Below are 19878 nucleotides of genomic sequence, written 5' to 3'. Positions count from 1 at the left end.
GAGAGAGAGAGAGAGAGAGAGAGAGAGAGAGAGAGAGAGAGAGAGAGAGAGCGAGCTTGGCCTTACTGTTTGTGGATTCTATATTTGACTATTAGCTGAGGCTTATTCATAGCTATGAGAATTTTGTGATGTTCTTCATGTAGTTCCTAGTTGATAAAAACAAAACATTCTACACCTTTGTCTCTCTCAGCTTTCTTGCTGTGGTCTTTTTGTGATCTACTTAATGCCACTTTATGTTGTTTATGTTGGTGGATTTAGTGCTTGATATGGCCACATACCGGAAGAATAGGGATTGGGGTTTTTCACCCAAAAAAATGCAGGAAAAAATCAGAAAAATGTATCTGATAAGCTTTGTTTAAGCAATAGTTATAGGGCTGTTAACCACAATATGATGTAATGAATACAAAGTGAATATTAGGAGCTGGGTAGAGTGCTTGCCTGGCATGCACAAAGCACTGGGTCCCAGCTTCAGCACCATGTAAAGTGAGTGTTATGGCACATGCCTGCAATCTGAGCAGGGAGGTGAAGGGAGGGTGGGAAGGGCAAGGTGAGCCTCAGCTATAAGGTGTGGTAAAGGTCAGACTCTTATGACCCTGCCTCAAAAAGTGCACTAAATGAAGTTGGTTTTGAATAGGAAAATGCATGAAATAAGAGTACACACACACACACACACACCTTGATTGGCTGAGAAACTGTGACCAGGGATGGAGGGACCTTATCCTTTATTTCTTTTCCTTAGAAACAATGGCTTAGTATTCACAAATTCATACTGTGTTCATGGTCATTACCAAGAATTGTCTATAATTAGAAAGGGTTATTTTGAGTTATCAGATGGAGCTATGGCCACAAAAACAGCAAACACACGAAGAATAAGTACTTGCATCTGAGGAAACAGGGAAGGCATCAGAGAGAGTCTTAGCCACAGTGTGAAGGGAGTTCCCTGGGAGAAGACGTGTGAACGGTCACTTCGAGCACAGTCAGCATGCAAGAGGATATCCACGTTCTTTCCCTACTTTAGTCTACCTTAGAACCAGCCAGCAGACTTGAGGCCTGAGCCAGCACACCACAGGTGCACTAACAGGAGCGTTTGCTGAAGGAGCCTGACAGATTCTACCTCCTCGTCCTCTGGGTTGATGACCCACTTCCAACCCCTCTACACCCTCAGAGCTATTATAGAAATTGCTCAAAGACTGATTTGGATGTAGATGTGCCCACAAACTGAGACAAACAACTCAGACTTTTGCTTGCTTTCCCATGTTGGCCTTCTAGAAGCACATTGATGCCTAGGGCTGTTTGATCTCCCTGGCCTTTGTGGCATAACATCAGGAGGGGGTGCCCCAGAGGAGGAATCAGTATCAGAGAGGATGCTGACATACTTTTGGATGTGGAGTTTGGACTGTTGAAGCTTAATCAAAGTCCTGAGTCCTCCTTAGGGATCATTTGAAATGCAGTCCATGTTTAATAATAGCAACAGTAGCTCCAATTCTTGAGCATTTGCCATGTATCAGACTCTGCTTAGTCTGGTATATTTATCTTGCACAAGTGCCTAAGGAGAAGGTACAGTAATATCTTCCCAATTTTACAAATAAAGAGAGCCAGGGCTCAATGAGTTGTGGAAATCACTTATGGTCCTACAGTTAATAAGTAGAAGATTGGGAGCCTGGAGTCAGCCCTGGCCATCTCCATGTCCCAGTGCTCACAACTGTTCTGTGACAGCATTATAGAGCCACTGGCCTCTGAGCATGCAGGGGGCCTGGAGCTGTGCCTTGGTTTCACTGTCACAGTCCAAGTTTTCTAAGATCGTCCTTTTTAGCTCTTACCTGAAATGATCATAGTGAGGGTTGTTTAAATTAAAATTTACCATCAAGGTCAGAGCCTCATGGGAGGTTAGGTCCCTTGATGTGTCAGAAACAATGCAGTGACAAGAATACAGCATGGAGGGAGAGTGTGTCTTTCAGATGGATGGAGTAGCAATGTCTTGACAGTAAAATAAGTCACTGACACAGCAACTGGCTCCTAATAAGCAGTCAGTGACTATCAGGTGAAATGTGAAATATCTCTCTCTCTCTCTCTCTCTCTCTCTCTCTCTCTCTCTCTCTCTCTCTCTCTCTCTATCTCTCTCTCTCTCTCCACAAGGTTTCTCTGCGTAGCTCTGGCTCCTGGCTTCCCTGGAACTCTCCTTATAGACCAGACGAGCCTCGAACTTACAGAGATTCACCTGCCTCTGCCTCTGCCTCTGCCTCTGCCTCTGCCTCTGCCTCTGCCTCNCCTCTGCCTCTGCCTCTGCCTCTGCCTCTGCCTCTGCCTCTGCCTCTGCCTCTGCCTCTGCCTCTGCCTCTGCCTCTGCCTCTGCCTCTGCCTCTGTCGTCTCTGCCTTCCAGAGTGCTGAGATTAAAGGCATGTACCACCAATGCTGGACGAATGTTCCCCTTAGCAAATAATTTTGGAGTCTAAGAAACAAGTCTAAGAAACACTAAAACAACCTATTTCCCTAGAGAAAGAGCTAGGGTCTGGTACCAGTCAGCATTCTGTAACTTTTCCCCTTTGTGGGCCTGAGACAATGCAGAGCATTATATAGTGACTGATCTAAATTGCATGACTGATGATGAAGTGTTTCTTTGCTTCCTAGCAATATAAATGCTTAGAACCAAATACGAAGTGCCACAGGGTGAGTACGTGGAGGTGTCTTTTTTTTCCATTTGGAATTATAATTAGTTCTGCCTCCCTTTTGCATTTACACATTTTTTTCTTCCTTCTTACAAAATTCTTCACTGATATTTTTTATTATTTTTCTTTTTAATTATACTTACTATATGTATGTGTGTGGGCCCATCTGTGACACCATGCATATATAAAGGTCAGATGACAATTTGAGGAAGTCAATTCTCTTCTTCTACCATGTGGGGGCCCAGGGATCGAACCCTTATCATCAGACTTGGCCACAAATGCCTTTACCTATACCAGCTCATTTATGTTTTAACTTCAATATACTCTGTCCCAGCAATGAACATTAAAAGTGGTTTTGGAATAAGGTAGCATATGAATACAGAATTTTTTCTCTGGGAAAGGGCACGAGGCATGCAGTTGTGGAAGACAGTTTAGGTTTGGATTCATTTACCTTGGGCAAGATTCTTAACTGGCCTTAGCTTCAGTTATTGAGTGAAACACATGATTGAATTCTCCTAATAGAGTGTTGTGGAGGTTAAATGGAGTGATGCTCTGGGTAATAGTTATTATGTTCTGTTTTCCATCCAAGTCCCTCCACTACTGGTGGCCATGAAGCCGTGTCTGGTGATGGTCTTTCAGTGGAGCCTTTCTACAGGCAAGCACTGTTGCTATCCCTGGAACCCTAATATATAACCTACCACCTTGCAAATGGCAGAGCAGTTCTCCTTCGGTAGCCCACGTCTTCTCACTGCTGTCCGTACTGCCTGAGCTGAGATACGAAGGAAATCTGAGGGTAGCAGACAAACAGCTACAAATAAATTTTAATGGTCAAGTGGAAGGGTTTGCCTTGAGCACTTCATTCAACCCATTTCTCTGAACTGTTATTTTCCAGACTCCATGCCAGGCTCTGAAGATCCTCCAAGATATAAGACATAGACATCCCTTCTCTCTTGGATAAAGTCTAATTGAGGGATGCAGCCAAATGTAGGCACAGCTATGACAACAGAAGAGTAAATGCGATATGAGAAGGATGAAGGATGCCCAGGGAGTTACAGAAGCATAAAGGATGACTCCATACCTAGCCCAGCCAAAGGAGGAATTTGGGAGGAGTAACAGCAAGGCAGATACCAAAAGGATGAACAAAAGTCAAGCAGGTGACCTATGAGAAAGCACCGAAGAAGGACGGTACCAGAGAACTGAGCCTCCCATCAAGAAGCTTGACTTGTGCAAAGGTCAGACAGAAGATAGAACACATCAGCTTTAGGGAACTAACGGGATCCTTTTAGCTGAATCATAGCAGATTTGTTCACATGGGAAGAACCTTGACAGATCATAGATCATGAGGTCCCCATGAGGCCACCCTAGAGGCTAGGCTCCATCCCAAGTGCCGTGTGAAGCGAATGAAGCACCCCTACTCCGAGAAGCAAACACCCTCTGTTTCAACTTATGTAATTCTCTGCATACAGAGGCATGTTGGAGTGTAGCCAAACTAGTTACATTTATAAATGGGGAAACCGGGAGAGAGAGGTAAAACGACTTGCTTAAGATTGCTCTTCAGTTGGTTGCAAAACTCAAACACAAGCAAGCAAGTCTGTGGCATTTAATGTAAAAGCCCATGGTGCATCTCCTCTCCGGGCAGATAGAACCCAACAGCCAGGGAAACTAAAGTGCCATAACATACAACTACATACGTAATGTTAGCTGTTTTATGCTATTGTTTCCAAACAGATTCTCTCTGAAAAGAGAAAAGACAAAGAAGGAGCAACATGGAGAAATATGTCTCTGAGAAGATAAAAACACCTCAAATAATCGCCCTTTCAGGATGAAAACCCAAGGAACGGGGATTCTCGTTCGTAAGCGTCTGCAGCCACTGTGGACTGAAATCCTGAGGATCCTGGTGGAAAAAAAAATGAATTTTAAAGTAAGAAGAAACCTGAATTCTGTTTTTAAAGCCATCCCCCACAAACACCCCCACAGCTTTCTCACATGGCATCAGAAGGGGGAAAAATGTATGTGTGTCGCTATATATATAAGTCATTGCTTCTGAAATAGCAATTTAAATTAGACAAGTGATGTAACATCAAACCACACGGGAGCGTGGTTTCTGAGCCCCGGGGGAAGCATGTGAGATGTAGCTAAGTCTTCTCAAGTCCTTGTCTGAGATTTGCCTACAGTGGCTTCTCTATCAGTAGCCATTTACAGGGAACAACTGTGCAAGTCTAAATTTGTGGCGTCTGGCAAGCATTGGAGAAGGTTCTCATGACCCAAGATTTTATTCCTTGTTGCTATATACCTAAATCAGGCTCTCAAGTACTTTCCAGTTAGTTCCCCTAAGAGGGCAGGCTGAAGAGATGGCTCAGCAGTTGGGAGCAGTGAAGACCTGAGTTCAATTCCCAGCACCTACATGGCATCTCACAATTATCTGTATCTCCAGTTCCAGATTATTCCTGGCACCAGGCATGCATGTGGTACACATATATGTGCATGCAGGCAAAATGCCCATACACACAGGATAAAATAAATACTTTATTTATATATTTTTTAAAAAAGGTACCCAGAGCAACTATTATTTCCTTTATTGCAGGTATTGCATCTCCCACTCAGAGCAGTACCATGCTGGGGTGGGTACAGGTCAGGACTGAATGCAGCTGGACTCATCCCTACCTAAAGGCCTCCGGGCTATGTCCCAAGGAGCAATGGATTCTTTGAAGAGCCCCTAAGCAAGCATCTAAGAAAAGCTCCTGTCTTCTCAACTTCTTCCTAGGTTTGCCTAAAAGTCTGTATATCTTGATTTTGTCCATGAGTCAATTCTACCTCAATGGGATCGACATGGACACACACACACACACACACACACACACACAAAATAGCTGTAGATTTTTACACTAAGAAATGGAAAGGAAGTAGATGTTTCTCTTTGTTTTTAAATTATTACATTTATTTAGTGTGTGTGTGTGTGTGGGGGTGTGTGTGTATGTGCCTGTGTGTCCGTGTAATGTGCATATATGCATGTGGGTGGAGGTCAGAAGACAATATACAGAAGCTGTCTCTCCCCTTCTATCTTGTGGACCCTGGGAATCGAACTCAGGTCATCAGGCTTGGCTGCAAGCGCTTTGTCCCGCTGAGCCTGTGCCCTCTGAGCCTGTGCCCTCTGGGAAGTTATTCTTCAAGTGGTGGAAGGGCTCAACCTCTCGCTTAGTCTGCTCCCTTCTTTGGAAAACCAGCTGTCATTGGACTCCTGTTAGATCAGTTAATGCTGGCGAATAATAAGCTTTAAGCGAGCAGGGGCTTTACTGTACACTAGTGCGTGCCTGTCTCTGGGCAAGATGCTTGGAACAAAACAGGTAGTCGATAATGATGTGGTGAATAAATGACTATATGAAAATAATTTGACACCGGGTTGATGCGAAAGGAGCTGACGCTTCCTTCCTTCTGGAGTGGCAGGTGTCGCTGGTGATGCAGGCAGCAGCAGGAAAGTCGTCCCTCCTCCACCTCCAGAGTCCGGAGGCTGGATACTCTAAGGCTGGAAGGTATGGGTTCAGGAGGTTGCAGGTCAGGGGTGCACAGGGAGCCCCTCGCCGCAGCCATTTCCGGCTCTTTGTGTGACAGCAGCCGCGGCGAAGGGGCTGGGCACCGCGGCCAGGGGAGGAGCCGCGGCAGGCGGAGAGGCGGGGCCGCGGGCGTGGCGCGGCGGTCCGCCGGCGTAGCGGCGGAGCGGGGCTAAGCATCCTGCGCCCCGGCGCGGGGCCCTGCGGTAGCCTCGGGTCCCTCCCCTGGACCTGCCATCGAACCAGGTAAGGGACTCTCGGAGACAACAGGGCTGATGCAGGAACCGAAATGCTGCCTAGGCGGAGGATGCGCTCCTGAGGATGCGCGAGGGGCGGGCGCCACTTCTCCCAGTCCGCTGGGGGCGCTTGGCTTGGCGCCCGAGGCTACAGGGCTCCGGGTCCCTGGAGGCCCGGCTACAGGCCCTGTGTTGTCCCTTCTCCCCTCGGCCGCCCCGGGCGCCCTGGGTAGGGAGCGTATTCTAGAAGTCGTGGGTACAGCGCAGAGCTCCGCGCAGCAGCCTCAGCCGCAGCCACAGCAGGTGCGTGGCCTGGGCCGGAGCCGTCCGCCCTAAAAGGAGGCAGGGATAGTCTCGGGGACCAGGGATACCTGCAGGGGCCACAAGCCCAGAGGGGGCCACATCCCTGCACCTACATACTGCAGATCGCCGGGCAGTCCCCGCCTCTGCGGTCGCGGCCACCATCATTCAGCCAAGGCCAGAGAGAGCTGCCTGGGCCCGCCTGACAGGCAAGGGGGTACTGGGCGCCCGCGGTGAACCGAAGCCGGGTGGGGCTGGGGCCGCAGCGGCACGGTTTGGGAGAGGAAAGCTCTGAGGAGCCGGGAGGCACGGCTGACCTGCTTCGAAGCGTTCTGGCCTATACTAGCGCCTCTCCCCTGGATGGCTTTGGGGAGGAGGAAGGTGGGGTGATGGAATCCTAGGGGTCAAGGTTTCCTTCGTATTTAGCTGCCCACCTGTCTGTTGTGGAAGATTGCCACATCACCTTCAGGAAGGTAAGCCCTCCTGTGTGTACAGGAAGAGGAGTAGCTTGTGGCTAAGGGTGGGGGCAGGGAGCATGGTTGAACCGACTGATGGTTTTCTCCCGCGACTGTGTTTTCCAGTCCAGACTTAGAACTTGGCTAGCCCAGTTCTTTAGTGCCCACAGCCCCACAGTTGGGCAGGAAGACTTAGGGATCAGACTGCCGACTGACTGTTGCTCCTAAACAACCATTTCTACCTCTTGACCCCTCCCCTTAGAAGTGACTAGCCTTATTCTTTGGCACAGGCCCTGCTAGAACCATTGCCTAGCACTCAGTGACACCCCCCTCCCGCCATTGTCGGAGGACAAAAATATAGGTTAATATCTATAGTCGGGATTATAAGTCCTTAAAGGTAGTTAGTTGTCCCTACCACCATCCCCCCTTCTGTGGCTTTCTCCCCCCTCCACCCGATGCTCCGTGGGTCCCTTCTCTCCTGTCAAACTTGCTTGAGAAAGGAGCCAGTGAGTGGTGTTTATCTTGAAGAGCTAAATACAAAAGGTTTTCCCATTGGATGTAGAGCAGGTGCTTCTTAAGTCATGGGATCAGAAAGGAAGCCGAGGATAGGAGACATTTTAATAGGAAGCAGAGCTGAAGTCAAAATATTTGCTATCTCTAATGGTTGACTTTCCGATGTAAGCTAGATGTGGCACTAATACTGTGGTCAGAATGGCCTATCTGGCAGCTGCCAGCTTCGTTTTCTGTCAAGGGCTGCTTTGGCCTGGTAGGCAGGAGTACTGTAGGAGTGTGTGTGTGTGTGTGTGTGTGTGTGTGTGTGTGTGTGTGTGTGCGTGTGAGAGAGAGAGAGAGAGAGAGAGAGAGAGAGAGGTCAGGGGTTACTGTCAGCAGAAGGCTTTTGTTGATCACCAGTCTCTCCTTGAGGGGTGTGAAATGTGCCCGTGGAGAGTTCCTTACTGGAGCTAGCTGCCATCTGCCCTGACAGTTATGAAGCCACAGACTGCACACTGCTGCTTACAAAGCCAGTGCCCCTGGGTACTTCTGCTTGCTGAGCCCCAGGCCGGTGGCATTCGCTCACTAATCGTCTCTATTATAGTTCCTGGCCAGTTCTGACTGGTTCTATAGGAACCCAAGACTGCCTTGTTCCCTAATGTGGTGGAAAATGGAAAGAAAAAGCGTGAGTTAGGCATTAGGCCAGAAGTGGGGGGTGGGGTGGGGCACAGGTTTGGAGACTCTTGCTCAGATCAGATCACATGGAGAAGTAATTTAACAGCTAGCCAAGGGCCCCGGTAACAGAAGTGCACCCTTCAGTGGTCACTGGGCCTCTGAGGCTGCCATTGACCTGAAAGCTAAATTAGGTGATGAATAGGCAACAGGCTAATTAGCATTGGGAACAGCATTGCTGGAAAACAGTATAGGGCTCCTGTCCTCACATCTCAGCCCCAGCCTCCATGCTCAAAGAGGCTTCTTTGGGCCCCTGTTAGCCCCAGGGTTCCACCAAGAGCTTCACAAAATGCTCTTTCTGTAGCCTCCATGTGGCCACCATAACAATGAGTCTATTTCTTTACTGGCAAGTATTAATTATTCACTTATAGTTGACGAAACCAGACGTCAGTCACCTCATTGGAGCCTTTGTGAAAGGCCTTTGGTCTTGTCAATTTGAGAAGCAAAGCCATATCTAGGGTCCGGTGAATGGCCTTGGCGATTGTAGCTGGAGGTGGTTGGTGGATGGGGAAGGCAGCGGTATGTGCCTTGCAGACTGTGAATCCTGTGACTCGGAGGCCAGCTGTGGTGGGGGAGGGGCCAGTGAATCTTTGGATGTTCTTATTAAAAGAAGGATGCACGAAAGCTCTGAATAGTGTGTGGCACACAAGCAGTCTCCTATTTATATCCCTATTGCCGTGATGCATTATTTACACGATCGCCGAGAATTTGGTTCACGTGCATAGTCAATTCACGGTCCTCTCCGACCTCTTCACTTCTGGGACTTATCTGAATCGTGCTTTTTCAAGGGGACTTGGTCTGCTGGATCAGTTGGTACGTGCCAGAGACATTAGAAAGGCATGTGATCAGACAAGGTGTTGGCCAGGGCTTCACCTGGCAACTGCTGAAAGTGAACGAGGTTGAACTTGAGTTGGCAGGAGGACGGGGTGGGGGCAGGAGAGCAGCGGTAATTCTCGCGTTTCAGCACACAGAGCCCGGGAAGAATGTCTTCCTCTGTGTATTCAGCATTTTGCAACCAATTCAAAAATGTCAAGGGCAAGCTTGGCTTTAGTCTGGGATGGACAGGGCAGCACAGTGAGGCTAGGACTGGGATTCCTCCTAGGCTTCCTGAGTGCCTTTAACTTGGCCACTGCCTTTTCCGACTTCAACAATTGAGCAATGGAAAGCAGTCCACTAAGCCTGTCACCTATCTGTTGCCACCAAAGCCCTGGGATGAGATAATGTCTGTGAAGCCCCAGGTGGAGAAGAAGTCATGGAAAGAGGAAGAGAACGGGACTCCCGAGCATGGCTCTTTTGGATGCATGCCTCCATTCTTAAAGGAACGATTTATTAACTGTATTTTGCGTGTCAGTTTTAAGAGTTGGTTCTGTGGCTTCTCTGTGCCTTGGAGCCAAAAGGAAACTGAAAGGCACTTTGTGGCTCACAGGTTCTGTAATGTCCTTATCTGTGTAAAAACACATCAGGATCCACTCAGTGTGTGAAGGTTATCTGCTAGGATGCAAAAGTTCGGGCGGTAGCCTTGGAGCTATGGCCATTGTAAACTGTGCGTGTGATTTGCCACAGAAGACATCCACTGAAGCAGTGCTTTTTAGGCTCTGGCAACAGAGGAGAAATGAATCAAGTGCAAATTCTTGAGAGAAATGGTTTCAGGGGACAGAGCTGACTGCAGCGGACTTTCTTGAAGGGCTCATGCTGCCTGGGTGGCACTTCGAAAGCCTCGTGTCATCTCAGAAGCAGTATGATGACAGAGGAAAGCAAATAGAACCTCCCAAAAGGAAGAGGCCCAGTGATGACCTCATTGGGGGTGGCACATTTTGATTGGGTGCTGACCTCAGCAGCCAGTCTTCTCACAGTAGAAATTCTCAGACTCCAATCCCTAGGCGGGCTGGAGGGACTTTCTTTGTATGGCTGCTTGTAAATCTCACAAAAATGCACACGACAAGAGCAACTTAAGGAAGAAAGGATTTCTTTGGGTTTGCAGTTGAAAGGGGTACAGTCCATCATGACAGCAGGAGCATGAAGCAGCTGGTCACACTGTATGCTGACTCAGGAGTTGGAGAAAGATGACTGTTGGTACTCAGCTTGTTATTTATTAATCGTCACCACCACCATCGTCATCAATATTTCTTTCTATTTATTCTGTGATGAAGCCCATGGGGAGGTGCCACTTACTCAGTGCCGATGGTAGACGTTCCCTCCTTAGTCAAACCTTCCTGGAGTCACTTTCAGAGTTTACATCCTGTTATGTTGACAGTTACGATGAACTGTGACAGGATGTGAGGCTTTCTACAGAAAGTAAAGGTGATGGACCGATGAGGCGACCTTAGGAAACTCCAAAGTTTGGACCAGGTCCCTCTGGGGGGGGATTAAGAAACAAGCTAGGGCTGACTGTGAGAATTGTCCAGCTTTCCCCGAAGGCCTGTGCGATGGTTTATATCTGCTTGGCTCAGGGAGTGGCACTATTAGAAGGTGTGGTCCTGTTGGAGTAGGTGTGTCACTGTGGGTGTGGGCTTTAAGACCCTCATCCTAGCTGCCTGGAAGTAAGCATTCTGCTAGCAGCCTTCAAATGAAGATGTAGAACTCTCAGCTCCTCCTGCACCATGCCTGCCTGGATGCTGCCATGTTCCTGCCTTGAGGATAATGGACTGAACCTGTGAACCTGTAAGCCAGCTCCAATTAAATGTTGTCCTTATAAGAGTTGCCTTGGTCACGGTGTCTGTTCACAGCAGTAAAACCCTAAGACAGCCCATAAACTCAAAGAGTATACAGGGCAGACCCTCATCTCAGAAACTCATTATCTCAGTACTGAGGCATACTTCCGTGTGTGCCTTTAAAATGTGATGCTTTACGATCGACTCCAGCAGCATGTGAATCGTGAGGTAATAATTACAATCTAAAAGTCTCCCTTCAATGTCCAAATCTGTTACAGCTCCATGTGGGAAGGAGACATGATATAGTAGGCAATAGGGACTATAGGATGAGAGAATCATCTACAGAGGTTTCCTTAGCTTCTTGGAAGAGTAGACAAGGAAGGCTTCTGAAGATGTGGTGCCTCGAGGGACCATGATATTGTTTCAAATTCTTAACAACAAAAAAACAACAGGAGACATGAATTTGGGTCATTGGCTCATGTAGTCAATACATCATTAAACATTGATGAATATGCCGTGCCCAGTGTCCCTCCCCCTGTGCTAGTTGGAGGAGTCAGACCCAGAAAAGAAGTCTATTCCTGGCATCGGTGGTAACCCAGAGAGTCTGTAAGTGTATGAAGCGGTTAGTGACAGGATGAGAGGCTTGAGAGTTCCATACCATGAGTTCTGTGGGAGTGTGGGAGAGTATAGCTGCTGTGAGAGGGGCTGACCTGTTTATTCTTGTTATTCTAGAACACTGGCTTCCACAGGGCCATTTCCATACGAGCATGTAGTTTACTTCAAGCATTCCCCACCCCCATCCCCCACCCCACCCCGCTCGTCACCTTTCTCCTCCTCCCCCCACCACATTAGTCCTGTCTCTTCCTCTAGACACTTGCTTCTCCTTTCCTCCCGATCTGTTCATAGGAGATTTTATGCATCTGTATAAAATCTAGGTCCCATGGATGAGAGAAGACATTTGCCTTATCTGAGACTGTCTTAATTCTCTGGATTTGATGAGCTCCAGTCGCGTCCATTTTTCTGCACACGAAATAATTTTAGTTTTATGGCTAAAAACCCATTCCATTGCCTACATGAGCAACATTTTCCTTACATTCAGAATAGGTCGATCGAGGCCTGGCTCTGGACACAGGGTAGGATTTGAGAAGAGGAGGAAACAAGCCACAAAGCTGTGGCCGTGGTTTGAGCAAAGGCACACACAGCCAGGATGTCCTTGAAGAGACTGGTGACCCTGTATACTCTGGCCACCGTGGGCAGATGGTCCAAGCTGCGGAAGTGTAGCTTCAAGCATGCTCCTTATATGGAGACAAATGTTCCACCTAGCACCAGAATCATTTGCCTACGGGTTAGAAAGGCCCAGGGAGAAAAGATCAAGTACAGTGATTTTCTCTTTTTCTTTTCTTTTCTTTTTTTTAAACCTACATGCTGTACAGTAGTCACATGATTGGTGTGACTGCATCAATCTTTCCATGCTCTGTAGAAAGGACAAACACGTTAGACGTGATATGGTGGGGACACTTTGAAATCTCTCCTCCTGCTTTACAAAATGCAGCATGTTTGCAGACCTCAGTGCTTGAACTGTGAGTTGTAACAAATCCTACCACACAGCCTCTCACATCATGGTGGAGGTTACCGGCACTCTAGCTTTCCTATATTTTCTTGTGTGAGTGTGTGTGTGTGTGTATGCAAATGGAGGCTGTGGGTCAACCGTGCAACCATGGATATCATTCACTAGTGAGGCTGACTAGTGAGCCCCAAGAATTCATGTGTCCTCGCCTCTCTGGCACTAGCATTGCAAGCAAGCATCACCACGCCCAACTTTTACCGTTTAAAATATGGGTCCTGGCGATCAGACTCAGTTCTGAATGCTCGCACACTAAGCACTATGCGTACTGAGCTGCCCCCCTCCCACCCCACCCCCCCACCCCCAGAGCTCAGTCTCCACGGTTCACAGTGAGTGATCTGGGAGCCTAAGTCAGTCTCGGAGCCGTGTTCAGGTTTCAGGTCCCCAGTGATGAAGGCAAGTTCTATATCCTCCAACCTAGAGACTAAGCCTGAAAGTCCCCTCTTGTTTTCCTCAGCAGATGGTTCCTTTAGCCAGCGCATCTGAAAGCTCACTCCCCTCTCCACATACAAGTCCCACTGGGGTTCCTTGTGTGGCATTGTGCTGTGATCCCTACTCAGGACAAAATTAGGTGGGCGCTGTGGCTAGATGACCTCCCCTGCATAAAGGACTGGGGACTGTGGCCCTGAGCTTGTGGCATCTGCTGACTTTTTGGTTGTCACCAAAATGCCTTCCTCTACCCACTAACACAGGAAGCGACTGAGAAAAGCAGCCAATGAAATGGCAAGGCCCTTTGCCCCAAGGTCTGTTTCTCTGCGTCCTTGTAGAAAAACAAGCAGGTTGGATAGGCTTTCTGCAGGAGCTCAAGGGGAGGCTGACTTGGGCTTCTCTGCTCCACCCTCAGGTTCCCTGAGAAGAGAGCCGCTGCAGGTGGCAGGTGGCAGGGCCTCTGCTCCCAGGGGATAGGCCATGAGGCCCTGCTTAGCCAGCAGGGGCTGTGTACTGCCAGGTGTCTCAACTGTTCTGTGGGCTGTTAATATTTCAGAGTCAAATTTAAAATTCTGCTCAAAGCAATACATGCATCTGCTTTTGAAAAAAAAAAATAAAGTATTAAAAGTCTCCGTGGTGCAGGACAGCCTTGCAGAGTGGTTCTTCAAGTAGCTGCATCTTAGTCTCTGATGTGCTCAGACCGCTGCTCTAGGCTTAAGTCTTTTCCAAATTGATCATCCTGTTGCCATAAATCACACCCTGTTCCCCGACCCCCTTTCCTAATCTCCTGAGATCTCTGTTTTAACGTAAAACACCTATATTATTAAGGTTTGTCACTAATATAAGCAAGCCAAAAGTGATGTTCTCTTTCTTTTCTTATTTCGTGTTTTGTTCCATTGGAAAGTTTAGATTTTTTTTTAATTAATGTCAAGTTAAATGTCAGTTGCTGCATCAGACTCTGTCTTCCCAGATTGCTGTGTTAGTCCTGAACCAGCCAAGTCACTGCATGCAAGAGTCATGTCTGGGCCCTGGGTTTTGCGTCACTGGGAAGAGCACTCTGTAGGATAGCTACTCTTTTTTCTTGTTGTTCATTTTGAACTTCAAAATCTATCTTGCCCCTGCCCCAGCAGTTTCCTATCTTTTCTGGACGTCTTTTCTGCAGAGTGGAGCTTCAGCAGAAGCACAGTATGAGATGAGAACTGTGCGGTGGCCGTGGGGGTGGGGGTGGGCGTGGGCATGCGCACCTGTCATTCCAATACCAAGAGATCTGCTGTCAGCTCTAGAGCAAAGAGACTGTGTCTCAGAGAGACAACAACCAGGCAGAGGAGAGGCTGGACAGCCAATTTAGGGGTTTTCCATGGGACAGGGAGGGGTTTGGCTGTCACTCTGTTTATCCCTCCCACTGTCTCCTGCTTCATCCCTGGCCCTCTCTGTACCCTACTTTTTATGTTATACCCATTGGTTCCTAAAAATACTAATCTGAGGGGGGGCAGCTTTGTTAAGACATAGTTGGATTACCCGGCAACTACTATTTCAACCATACAGTTCTATAATTTGTAGTAGCTAACAAACCTGTGCAACCACACTCAGAGAATATTTTAGCACATGTCTGGAAAGAGACCTCATACACTGATTTCCTCCAAACCCACACGCAACCCTAGGCAACCACAAGTCTGTTTGTGTCTCCATAGCTCTTCTAGACACACTGTGTAAATGGATTCATACAATGTGAATCTTTTTATCCTTAGCATGGTGTTTTCAAGGTTCATGCATGCATTTAGGATCATTGTATGTATCTGGACTGAAGTATGAATCTGGATTGCTGAATACTATCATGTTTACAGTCGTACCAGTTTTATTACAGTCAGTTGAAGGATATTCAGAGTTCTTGGACTTCTGGACAGTTGTGTTGAATGTTGCTATGAATATCCTTTTACAAAGTTTTAGTTTTATTATATTTTATCCACTTATTATTTATTTATGGGCTGTGTGAGTGTGTGCGCGTGCGCGCGCGCACACACACACACACACACACACACGAGCATGCACTCATGCTATAGCATGTTTGTGGAGGTCATAGGACAAGTGGCAAGAGTCAGTTCTCTTTTACTGTGTGGGTCTCAGAGACTGAGCTCCAGTCACCAGACTTGTCAGCAGGCACCGTTACCTGCTCCTTGTATTTAATTGTATGTAACTGGGTGTTTTGCTGACATGCATGTCTGCTGTGCACTACATGCATACAATGCTCACAGAGTGTAAGATCCCCTAGAACTGGAGTTATAGACAGTTGTGAGCTTCTGAATGGGTGCTGGGAATCGAACCTCTTAACCACTGAGCCATCTCTCCTGCTCCAATTATAGTGAGTTTCCTTGGCCAAGTAAAAAGCAACAAGGTATAATTACAGAAAACAAACACTTTCAACATTTTCTTCTGTTGTCCCTCAGCATGTAACAAATTCATACTCCATCCAGTTGCATTGTGCTAGAATGTTCGATTGTTAAAATTGCTGTCTGAGTTACTGCGTTTCGGGGGGGGGGGGAGAGTGTGAAATGAATTTTGACTTGGGATTAGGACAGAATTTCCAACATTTTCCAAAATGGCTCTAAATATGCTTTTTTGTTTGTTGTTGATTCTGGTTTTGTTTTGTTTTTTGCATTTGTTACTCTGTAGTATCTACTTCTGAAATGTGTTTTCAGCTTTGACAATTAGAAAACCAAACTGTAGACAAACTGAAAAACATTGACGATATCCTGCACCTTACAGTGTGAAATATTTATGTAACAATAAATGAGTGCAGGGTCCACTGAGATGGCTCAGTGAGGAAAGGGCTGGCAGGGAGGCTGGAGAAGCAGATTTTGGTTTCCCAGAACTGGTGTCAAAGTCCAGGTGGGAGCCTGGAGACCCGCTCCATTGAGCGAGCTGGCTAGCAAGACTAGCTAAGTCTGCAAGTTCTGGATTAGAGAGATGCTACCTCTGGATGTGTGATAGAAAGTGGTTGTGGAATACATGCCATGTCAGCTTTGGTCCTCCACATGCATGTTCACACACATATGCTAATGTACATGGGAACATGCATCTGCCTGTGTGTGCACACTACACACATTTATCTCATCATTATGCAAACCGCTTTCATCTTTGATACACGATAGTTTGGTATGTAATGCCAAGAAATTGTTTGAAAATGAATTTCCCTGAAAACATTTCAAATCAAAACATTTGATTTGCATACCTGTTTTTTTTTTCAAAGATTTTTTTCACTCATTCATGTATATGAGTACACTGCAACTGCACAGATGGCCGTAAGCCACCATGCTGGGAACTGAACTCAGGATCTATGCTGGTTCTGGCCCTGCTGGCTGACAGCCCTATTCGATTGCTCCGGCCGTTAGCTCACTTCAACCCGCTCCCTTGGGCCCTGCTCATTCTAGCCCAACTCGCTTTAGCCCAAGGACCCATTCACTATTATATGTAAGTACACTGTAGCTGTCTCTGGACACACCAGAAGAGGGCGTCAGATCTCACCATGGATGGTTGTGAACCACCAGGCAGTTGCTAGGATCGGAACCCAGAACCCTCAGAAGCGCACCAGCGCTCCCACCCGCTGAGCCACCTCACCAGCCCCATACCTGTTTTATACACCTGTAAACACACAGTCTTCATTTCTTAGCTTGAAAGTGATCATAAAAGAAAAAGTTTAAGAAGCCTCAGTATAGGTTATCCCCTAAAAGTAGCTCTGAGTGGTTCCCACAGGGTTGACAGCTGGGAAGCCTGGCCTTTGTCTGCGCAGACTGTTCCTGTACAGCTCTTCACACCCAACCCACTCAGCAGAGGCTGCACGGCCCAGCATGGTACACTCTGGAATCCCCGTGAGATGAGCATACATAAGCGTTTTCCTGCTCGGCTGGTTCTAAGGTCCGAAGGGGCTCCACTCCACAGGGCATGGGTCTCCATGGAGTGGTACCCTGCCGTGACCACTTTCTATGCCCGCAAAGCTTCCTGCCACCCTCTGCTACAAGCATGATGGATGGAGAAGCAGGCTGTGCCCTTGGGATTTTGCTTGCTCACCCAAATGCCATCCCATCTTATACTAATGAGACCCTTTTAATTGTTTTATATTTTAACATGTCTTTGCATAGTATTTTCCTTATATATATAAATATATGTGCTTATGTAAGTATATGTCTGTGTGTGTGTGTGTATGTGTGTGTGTGTATCCTCTAGCTGGATAGCTGAATAGAAGGAGAATACCCGGCTTCTAGATATTTGTGAACCTCCCAAATGACTGTTTCCTCATCTTTCCAACATAGGAGAGTTTTGTGGTTCTGAGGAAGTTTTGGAAAAGCAGCCAACCTGGGAGGGAGGTGATGTGCTTAGCATTTTCCAAAAAGATACAAAAGCAGGCATGGCCTAAAATAACACGGAACTAGAAAGAAAGATATCCTGTGAGCCTGGCCTCTGCCAGTCACTAGCATGAATGAAAGCATTTATTTCTCAGTAACGGTGATCTGAGAGGAACAGCAGATAGTAGCTGCTACCCTCTTGAATTTGTGGGGCAGTGCTGACAGGAAGTCAAGATGAAAGAGTCATACAGACATCTTAGTGACAAGGGCTGCCTTGGTGGGGGAGTGGGGAAATCTCGACCGTGTTCACCTACTCTGTGGTTTACACGCCATGACTTTCAGTGCTGGGCAGTGAGAAGCCACTGCTTTAGTGTGAACAGAGGGCTGGATTCCCAAACAAGCCTGTTTGTTATTGTTGATTCTTCTGAAGACAGGAGATCCTAATTTGGCTGAGTTAGTCCAATCAGGAAGACCCTTTCTGCTTTAACCTTTACCAAAAAAAGTAATCTCATGCAAGCCAGTCTTTAAAAAAAGAAAATTTAGTAGTGTGTGAGTGTGTGTGTGCATTGTGTGTGCACTGGTCAAGAATTTTCTTAATTGCTAATGATGCAGGAGGGCCCAGCCCACTGTGAGTAGAACCATCCCTTAGGCAGGTGAGCCTGGACCTTATAAGAAGAGTAGCTTAGCAAGCCAATGGGCAGTGTCCCTTGTGGTCCTTTTTCCAGGCTCCTGCTTGAGTGCCAGTCTTGACTTCCCTCCATGATGATCTATCACCGATAAGGCTAAATGAATTCATTCCTCTCCAAGTTGCTTTTGGGCAGAGATTTTTCATAGCAACAAAAAGCAAACTAGGCGAGCATATGTGTGTGTGCACTGCACATGCAAGGAGAGTCATGTGCGCATGTGTGAAAGGCGGGGTAGCTTTGCAGTTGGTTTTCTCCTTTCCTTTCACCTTTCTATGGGTTCTGGGAATTGAACCCAGATCTCTAGGTTTGCACAGCAAATGCTTTGAGCTGAGCCAGCTTGCTGCCCCGTCATGGTTTTTCATGGTGCTTGTCTTTCTGCTCCCACCTTACCTGCTGTTCTGATTTCTGTTGAGAGCTCTCGGTCTGTTTCAGAGAATGGAGGCTTGGCGTGATTCATGACTTGTGACTAAGCTGATAATTGCGTAAGCTGATAATTCCTCCTTTTATCTTCTGACAACTTATTCCCTGAATGCTTAATCTGGTGCAGGCTGCCTTGTTAAGTATTCTACATGCTGAAAAGTTATAAAATGCTCAGAACAAAAGATGGGCACGATTATAAATTGTGATCCTTTTACAAATAAGGAAACTGTGGTTCCGAAGGGGTTAAATAGCAGCTTACAGTCCAGTGGCTATTCAGTGCTGAGCAACAGGTTCAGACCCAGCCCTCAGACCCACCCACTGCTATTCCACCTTAGTAAAAATGCCTTACTTCTCATTCCTTCCAGAAATTGTCAAAAGGAGCATAGCAGTGAGATCCTACTTTAGCTGCAAATGAGAGACCCTGCACTTCCAAAACCAGGTTCTCCTAACTCCTATCATGCACTGGTGCCAGGATTCAGCCTGCCTTGTTGCAGTCTGTCAGTCATCTCAGCCTTGGAGCCTCTGCCTTCCCCTCTCAGAAGCAAATTACTTATCAGCTCAGAGCTGCTACTTCTCTTGGGGCAGCCAGGCCAGGGGCTTTAGGTTGGTTGTGAAGACACTGAATTAAACAAACTTCCCTGAATCCTCAGGCTGAGAGACCACAACTGCCTGAGGTGAACCAGGCCTCAAGTGAATTTGGAGTAATTTATTTCTCCCTTTTCCAAAATGACAAAACGGCCCGTGCGCATGGACTAGACACATGGTGTTTTCTCAGGTTGCATAACAGGCTGGCCTTCCGGGCCAAAAAAGGCACGCTTGGTTTCACATATACCTCTGTTCAAGCTTCTAGAACATCCTCCTTTCTGATTTATGTGGGTTTGGCACTGACTTCCAGCACTTGAACTAAAAATGTTTGATTTCCACCTCCCTTAGGCAGCGGATGAGCTGCAGAGTCAAATCCATTGCAGAAGCTGTAGTTCCAAGAAGAAAAGAAAAGCCGCCTTATGTAAACAAAGACTTTTAATTTGTAGTTTTTATTAGGCAGCCTACTTACTTACTTTCTTCAAGGAAACTATGGGATGCTACTATTTTTAAGGGGAACACCTTAAGGGTTATTCTAGTAAATGGATGTTTTTGGAGCCTATGAAGTTCTGAAGAAGCCCAGGTTTTAGGGGAAAGGTGAGAAAAAGGACCATGGTAAGTGACAGTGGAGGCAGGGAGGAAGGGACAAGGGAATTCCAATAAGAACTGGGTGCTAATACACTGAGCTGGGGGCTTTTACAGAAAGTTCCAGACAG

General features: G+C 47.1%; 1 protein-coding gene across 5 annotated transcripts in view; it reads left to right on the top strand.

The window, feature by feature from the left end:
* Positions 1-6334: 6334 nt before the first annotated feature.
* Positions 6335-19878, top strand: part of Cyfip2 (cytoplasmic FMR1 interacting protein 2) — a 115221-nt gene continuing 101677 nt past the window's right edge. Inside the window, exon 1 of one of the 5 annotated variants that reach the window (XM_021175634.2) lies at positions 6335-6461. The gene's annotated coding sequence lies outside the window, so the exon portion shown is untranslated. Of the gene's footprint in view, positions 6755-7199; positions 7225-19878 lie in introns of those variants that run through there. The other 4 variants (XM_021175636.2, XM_021175633.2, XM_029483252.1 and 1 more) reach the window with 4 other exon arrangements.

This window comes from Mus caroli, chromosome 11, assembly GCF_900094665.2.
Source record: "Mus caroli chromosome 11, CAROLI_EIJ_v1.1, whole genome shotgun sequence".
Lineage (NCBI taxonomy): Eukaryota > Metazoa > Chordata > Mammalia > Rodentia > Muridae > Mus > Mus caroli.
The sequence above is the reverse complement of the archived record's forward strand: the minus strand, read 5'-3'. Positions and strand labels throughout refer to the sequence as shown.